General features: G+C 49.5%; 1 long non-coding RNA gene across 2 annotated transcripts; it reads right to left on the bottom strand.

Annotated features, from left to right (window-relative positions):
• Positions 1-1,369: 1,369 nt before the first annotated feature.
• LOC119277541 lies at positions 1,370-3,187 on the bottom strand. Of its 2 annotated transcripts, none has more exons than XR_005137201.1 (3): positions 2,431-3,187; positions 1,974-2,108; positions 1,370-1,867 (listed from the first exon to the last, which is right to left on the bottom strand). It is a non-coding gene; the product is annotated as an uncharacterized LOC119277541 (long non-coding RNA). The 2 variants fall into 2 exon arrangements; XR_005137200.1 differs by having other exon boundaries at positions 1,974-2,075; positions 2,431-3,174.
• Between the last annotated feature and the right edge of the window lie 3,219 nt (positions 3,188-6,406).

Genomic DNA, 6,406 nt, shown 5'->3' with positions numbered 1-6,406 from the left:
CGCTCAATGCAAGTGCACTGCATCTTCTTGACGACGAGCACTTCAATATAGACTAGTGAACTTCGCGTCGGAAAAAACAGCACACAGTGTTTTTCTGGTACTGTTTTCGCTCTAATTTTTTGATTGTTTATCGGAACGAGACGTATAATATACCATTGAAAAGCTATGGATTAGGCGCAACTTCGACATGTTGAACAGTTTTCGAGATTCCACACAGTTTAAGAGCAGTTTTGAAAATGGTGCGTCGGATGGCGAGTGGCAGTGAGGGTTTTTTCTCATTTTTTTTCTAAACCGCTTGTCGGAATGAAGCAAATGATACACCGTTGGATAGATATCATCAAGGCACATATTTTTCATATATAAATGTTTCTCTAATTCCATACGGTTTAAGAGGAGTTTCAAATTTACTAAATTGCGGAATTCTGTTTTTCAAAAATTTTCAAATTTTTGGTACTATTTCCGCTCCAGTTTTTGAACCGTTTGTTGAAACAAGGCGTGTGATACGCCGTTGGAAAGCTACGAACGAGGCACAACTTTCATATGTTGAAATATTTTTGAAATTCCTTACGGTTTTAAGTTAATTTTGTAAATCGTGCGGCGGACGACGAGTGGCAGCGGCCGTTTTTGGCAAAAATTTTGCAAACCGCTGGTCAGAATTATTCAAACAATACGCCGTTGGAAAGATATCGACGATATGCAACTCTTTCATGTAGAACACTCTCTCTAATTCTTTGCGGTTTAAGAGGAATTTCGAATTTACTGAAATGTGGACACTCTATTTTTCGTGACACCCAAATCGACGTGGTGTCTTCATCCGACTGAAAACCGCACTGCAACGGACGAAAAACCGCACTACATCACACGGGTAAGAGAACTGTATTGTTTCTTTTATTCAAACGTAATTTTTTTCAAGGACGAAAAAGTAGAGTGCACTTCACATCGGGTGTAAATGAACCACAACACTATCAAGAAGTGAACCGCATTACTTTTTTTCGCTTTCGTAACAATTTTTTTGCACTTACGGGATGAACAACATCTTACAGACGACCGCACTGCTTTTGAATGAAAACTGCACTGCATCAGACGGGCAAGTGAACTTCATGAATTCTTTTGTGGATGTAAACTTTCTCGCACGAGTTTTTTGTGTGTTTTTGTTGTCTTTTTTTCAACAATTTTTATTAACGAGAGTGGACCGCAGAGACGAGGGGAAATGAACCGCGACATATGTCAAAGTGAACCTCATTGCTATCTTGTGGTTTCACTAAAAAAATCGCACTTTCATATTGGGAGCAAGTGAACAGCATCACTCTCAAAAGTGAACCCCATCCGAGGACCAATAGCACTTCAGGTGTCGATGTAGTCAACTGAATTTTGAGACACACGAAACAAATTGCGCTTCATACAAAGGGGTAATGAGCTGCTACATAAATGGTGTGTACTACATCTAATAATAAGAAGAGTGAGCGACATCTAACAAGAAGTGAGCTTCTTTTGAGATGTTTTTGCTTTCTTTTTTACCAAGTGAACAACATCTAAAAAGAAGTAAACATATAAACACAACCATGCAATCACAGAACACAACCTAAAACAAAAAAAAAGTGCATCTAAACCGCAAGATAGTAATAATGAACTAGATGCTCACATCACTTAAACTGAACCACACGTACAAACTGCTTTATAGTACACAAACCGTTGGCTCTTCAAACAAGCAGAACTACGCACACAATACTGAACATTTGCCTAGCGACCTCGCCATTGAGAGAGTTTGTTCTGGTGGCGAGGCGCTCGTTGGAGGCCTCGCCAGAGCGGAAAGAATGGATCCCACACCACTCTCCTCCTTGGCTTTGTGGCAATTCAGTTTTAACTACTGGAGCACAGGATGAAATTCAGTTAAACGCACAAACTCGACAATACATATACAAAAGCAGAGTTTGAGCTTATAAGATAAGTTTTGGGTTGTTGGAATTGCTCACCAAGTGGATGAAGCAGAGGCTGGGCAGGCTCCTACCAGAGGAGAGTGTAATGGAATTGCAAGACTTGTTTGGCACACACACCAAACTGCTATGGCAGTGAACCTGGAATGGCAGACAACAGCGTGTTCATGGAAACTGCCATGGAGGAGAAAACACACATGAATTTGCAACCAAACTGTACATCCATCGTACTACAGAGACGCATATATTCGACTACAAAAACTGAAAACAAAATGAACACCTAAAAACATATGTGTTCTACACTGCATGCCCTCAAAACAAAATAATTCAGTTTTTGCATTTGGAGGCCCTAAGCGTTGCAGCCATCCACGGCTTTTTCGTAGATGCCGCCATCCCCCTGGTGAATTGCTCTACAAGTACAAACATCACCGAACTGCATGCCAATAATGGGCAGAGATGGTGGGAGGGCATAGGATGGGACGGGGTTTACTCTCACCGGTGTGGGGGGTTTGCGCGCTCTGTTGATGAACTGCATGTGCATCGGTGTGCACTGCACGGAGGAGGTGACCTCCTGCCGCCATCTCGTCGGTAGAAGCCCGACGGAGCAACCCCTTGACAGGATCTGGTGGCGTGGGGCCGCAGCAGCCAGTTGGCGCGGGATTCGGTGGCTGATGGATCCGTGGGAAGAGGAGTTTTCTCGAGAGGGAGGCGGAGGAGAAGTGGGCGCGGAGGCAACCCACCGGATCTCTCTACGGTGTTGCAGGGGTGGCGGCCCATCCGCTTGCCGGCGCTGGATTCGGCAGCCGATGGATTCGGCCGAGGGAGGCTAAGGCCACACCGGCGGCCGAGGGCAGCCGGATCTGGTGGCTAAGGCCGCGTCGGCGACCGTGGGCGGCCGGATCCCGCCATGACCGGCTGGATGGCGCTTGAGAAAGAGGAGGGCGACGACCGGCGTAGAGAGGTGGTTCTTGTGGGACGCTGTCGGAGGTGGTTGTGGGCGGCGCTGCCGGAGAAGGTGAGAAGGGTAGGGGCGCGCCGCGCTGGAGAAGGTGGGGAGGGAGGTGGGGCGGTGCGGGGAGGGAAGTGGGGCACGGGGAGGTGGCTAGCAGGGAGTTGATGGGGAGGGAGCTGGTGGGGAGGCATCCACATCGGGGTGGAGAGGGGCCAGTGTGGCGCGGCGACGCTGGCCAGTTTTTATGGCGGCGGGGAAGGTGGGTGGAGCCGGCGCTGGTTTCCGTGGGCGCCCGGGGGAGGGGTGCACGGAAGAAGGTGGACTGGGTTGTGTTCGTGCGGGAGGTGGGTCGCTTTGTTCGATCGGCGGGTGGTGGGTTTCCAGTGGGCGGGGTAGGGTGTTAGCAGAATAAGAAACTGGTGTGCAGAATAAGTCTTAAAGGGGTGTTATCATAATAGACCCACCCTATATATATATATATATATATATATATATATATATATATATATATATATATATATAAGTAAAATAGTGTCGTTACTGACAATTTTTTTTCCGGCGAAGCATCAGACTTGACCCTTCGGCATTTTGAACCGTTTTCACATCCTGTGTTCCGTGCTTCGAGGCCAAGCCCCATTGGCCCGTCCTGTCAAAACAAGGATCGTGCCCACTTAATACGGGATTGCCCACCAATAAAATTTGGGTAATCCAACCGTTTACGGAGCACGCTTTCATTGGTAATAGGCAAGCTTCAAGGCGCAAGTGGGGGGGACGGTTGGCATTTTTACCGCCTTTAAGAGGGCAATGGATCTCTCCTTTCTTCCCCACGCCTTCCAGTCTCCTCAGCCTTCCAATCTCCCAAGCCCGGCAAAAGGGTCGTCTTCCTCCCCCATTTCTGTAGAGGGTTAGGTTTTCCACTCCACCCCTTCGTCTATGGACTTATGTTCTACTACAGGTTAGATTTCCATGATCTAGCCCCGAACTCTTTCCTCCACATCTCGGCGTTTAACGTCGTGTGTGAGGCTATCCTCCACACACACTTAGGCATGTGGCTGAAAGTCTTCAACGTGAAGCCGAAGGTTGTCGACAGGCAACACGCGGACTGTAGCGGGGCCATGATAAGCAAGCTGCCCAATGCCACGTGGCCCAAGGGGGCCTTCGTTGAGACCGTCAAGATCTGGCCACAAGAGTGGTTTTATATCATTGAGCCGCGCCGCACCAACTGGGCGGCGATTCTAGAGTTCAGATCCGAACCCCCATGAGGCTTATCTCCTGGACCACAAAGGGCCTCGACTGGGGGTCTCAGACGGAGGTGCAAATGCTACAGACATGTGTCTCCAAGGTGCTGGAAAAAAACGTTGGTTTAACCAACGTAGTGCAGATTATGCTCTTCCGCCGCATCCTTCCCTGCCAGCGTCGGACTTCCCCCATGTGGCAGTTCAATCCGGAGGAGCCGCGGACTCTACAGTATTTCCTTGACACGACACACGAGGGAATGTGGAAGCTGCTCTTCAAGGCGCAGAAGAGATGGCCTATGGAGACCGAAGACGTCGGTCTTGACGCCAAGAATCCGGCCACTCCGGTCAGTATTAATTTTCCAAAGATATATCTGGTATATATATTTGATCAATACGAAACTTATCAGCCCACCTCACTACAGGGCTAGACCAAGAAGTTAGAGCGGATTAAGAGTCCGGCTCCGTTGCTCAAAGACCCAGTGACTCCTTAGCTAGAGGAGATGCTGGTCCCGGCGCCTTATCAGCCGCCGGAGAAGAATACCAAGAAGAAGGGCAAGGGGCCCAAGGACGGACCCTACCGCAAAGGTCCTTCGGATGCAGTGTCTGGAGAGATCGAGGCCATCTCCTCTCATGAGGAAGACGAGGACGAAGAGGAGGAGGAGGAACAAGTGGAGAGTGACTCCCCATGCAAGACGAGGAGGAAGAAGAGGACAGCCTCTGAGAATCCAGAGGGAGCGACGCTAAAGAGGGGGAAGATGACCATCTTGGTTAGTTCGGACTCAGAGTCCGAAGTAGTCCAAAGAGGACCCAAAATGAGAAGCCCCTGGCCGAAACGTAAGTATCGAAAGCTTACATGTTCAGTTTTCGCTTAATCTGCCTCTGTTATATAAATCATATCTTTATTTGCCTTTCAGCCCTCTGCGCGATATCCTGATTCCCTCGACCTCATCAGGGAATTCTCTACCGCTTGAAGAGGCGGAGAGAGACGGACCATCATGAAACTTCTACCCCTGCCATGGAGGACACTGAGGTGTCGTCCCAAAGGACCTCTCCCGGACGAGGAGGGGCGGGCAAGGCCATCCAGAAGACGCCCAAGGGTAACACCTCAGATGCTGCACAGTGGGGCATGGCGACCCCATGACCACCGAGGGTGGGGGGCCTCAATAGTTCGGGCCCTCGCTGAACACCATCCCAGAGACCAATACGGCTCCGGGTTCGGACCAACACCCTCCTTCAACAGAGGGAGGAGGAGAAGCAGCTCCATTAGCGGCCTCTGTTAATCCGGAGGCCGCTCATACTCTTGAGGAAGCACTACAACGTGCTTCCATCATGGAGGAGCACCGCACCCTGATGGGTGCGGTTATGGAGAAGGTCCGGTCCGCGAAGAGCTGACTGACCAAAGCCTTCAACAGCCTATTGACGGGCTTTGAGGTATGCGATGTAATTCTCTTATAAGTTTTTTTATGTGCAAGGCTGAACCCATGCATAGACAGTAGCCCCTGAGACTGTGTCCGGATTAGAACAATCCGGACAGAGGATCAAAAACAAGTTGATAATATATCGTACTATCTTGTTGGACAGGAATTTATGTTGGCGGATACTGCCCAAGCCGCACAGGTTTTCAAGCTCAATCAGAAGCTTCGGCTAGCCGATGAGGACTCGACCACGTCAATAAGCCGTTTAATGAAACCCAAGGTATGCGGCACTGTTACATACCTGAAGTGATATGTGTGCTAATTTGTTTAAATTGACTGAGTGTTATGACTATACTCACAATTGCCATAGCCGAGGTCGAGTCCCTCAAGAGCGCCCTCACCCGAGCCCAGAAGGAGGCGGAGGTGAGCAAGGAGGCCGCTGACAAAGCGGCCAAGGAGTTGGAGGTGGAGAAAACCGCCAGTGAACAACACGAGGCTCGGGTGGGCGAGGTCGAACAGGAGCTCAAGGACGCCATTGCCAAGTGTGAGTCCTTGGAGCAAAAGAGTTCGGAACAAGCCTCCGAGCCCACCAAAGTGCTTGAGAGTGTGAAAGAAGCCCGGGTTGAAGACCAGGGCGCTCGCCAGGAGATCCAGGAGGTGAGACAAATAGTAGTTGGTAAGGCCTTTCTCATGCAAAGTAAATTTACAAGAAAGAGATACATTTTGTTGACCCGAGTTTGGAGTTCTCCAGGCGCATTTGCGGATCTGCCGAGGAGTATTGCGGACGCCACTGAGTTCTTCCGTGCCAAAGAGGGGAGCTCAACGGAGAAGCTATTCTGGTCACAGTACCTTCCGCAAAAGTATCCG

The sequence above is a fragment of the Triticum dicoccoides genome, chromosome 3B (assembly GCF_002162155.2).
Source record: "Triticum dicoccoides isolate Atlit2015 ecotype Zavitan chromosome 3B, WEW_v2.0, whole genome shotgun sequence".
Lineage (NCBI taxonomy): Eukaryota > Viridiplantae > Streptophyta > Magnoliopsida > Poales > Poaceae > Triticum > Triticum dicoccoides.
Note: the sequence above shows the minus strand (reverse complement) of the source record. Positions and strands in the feature narration are given on the sequence as shown.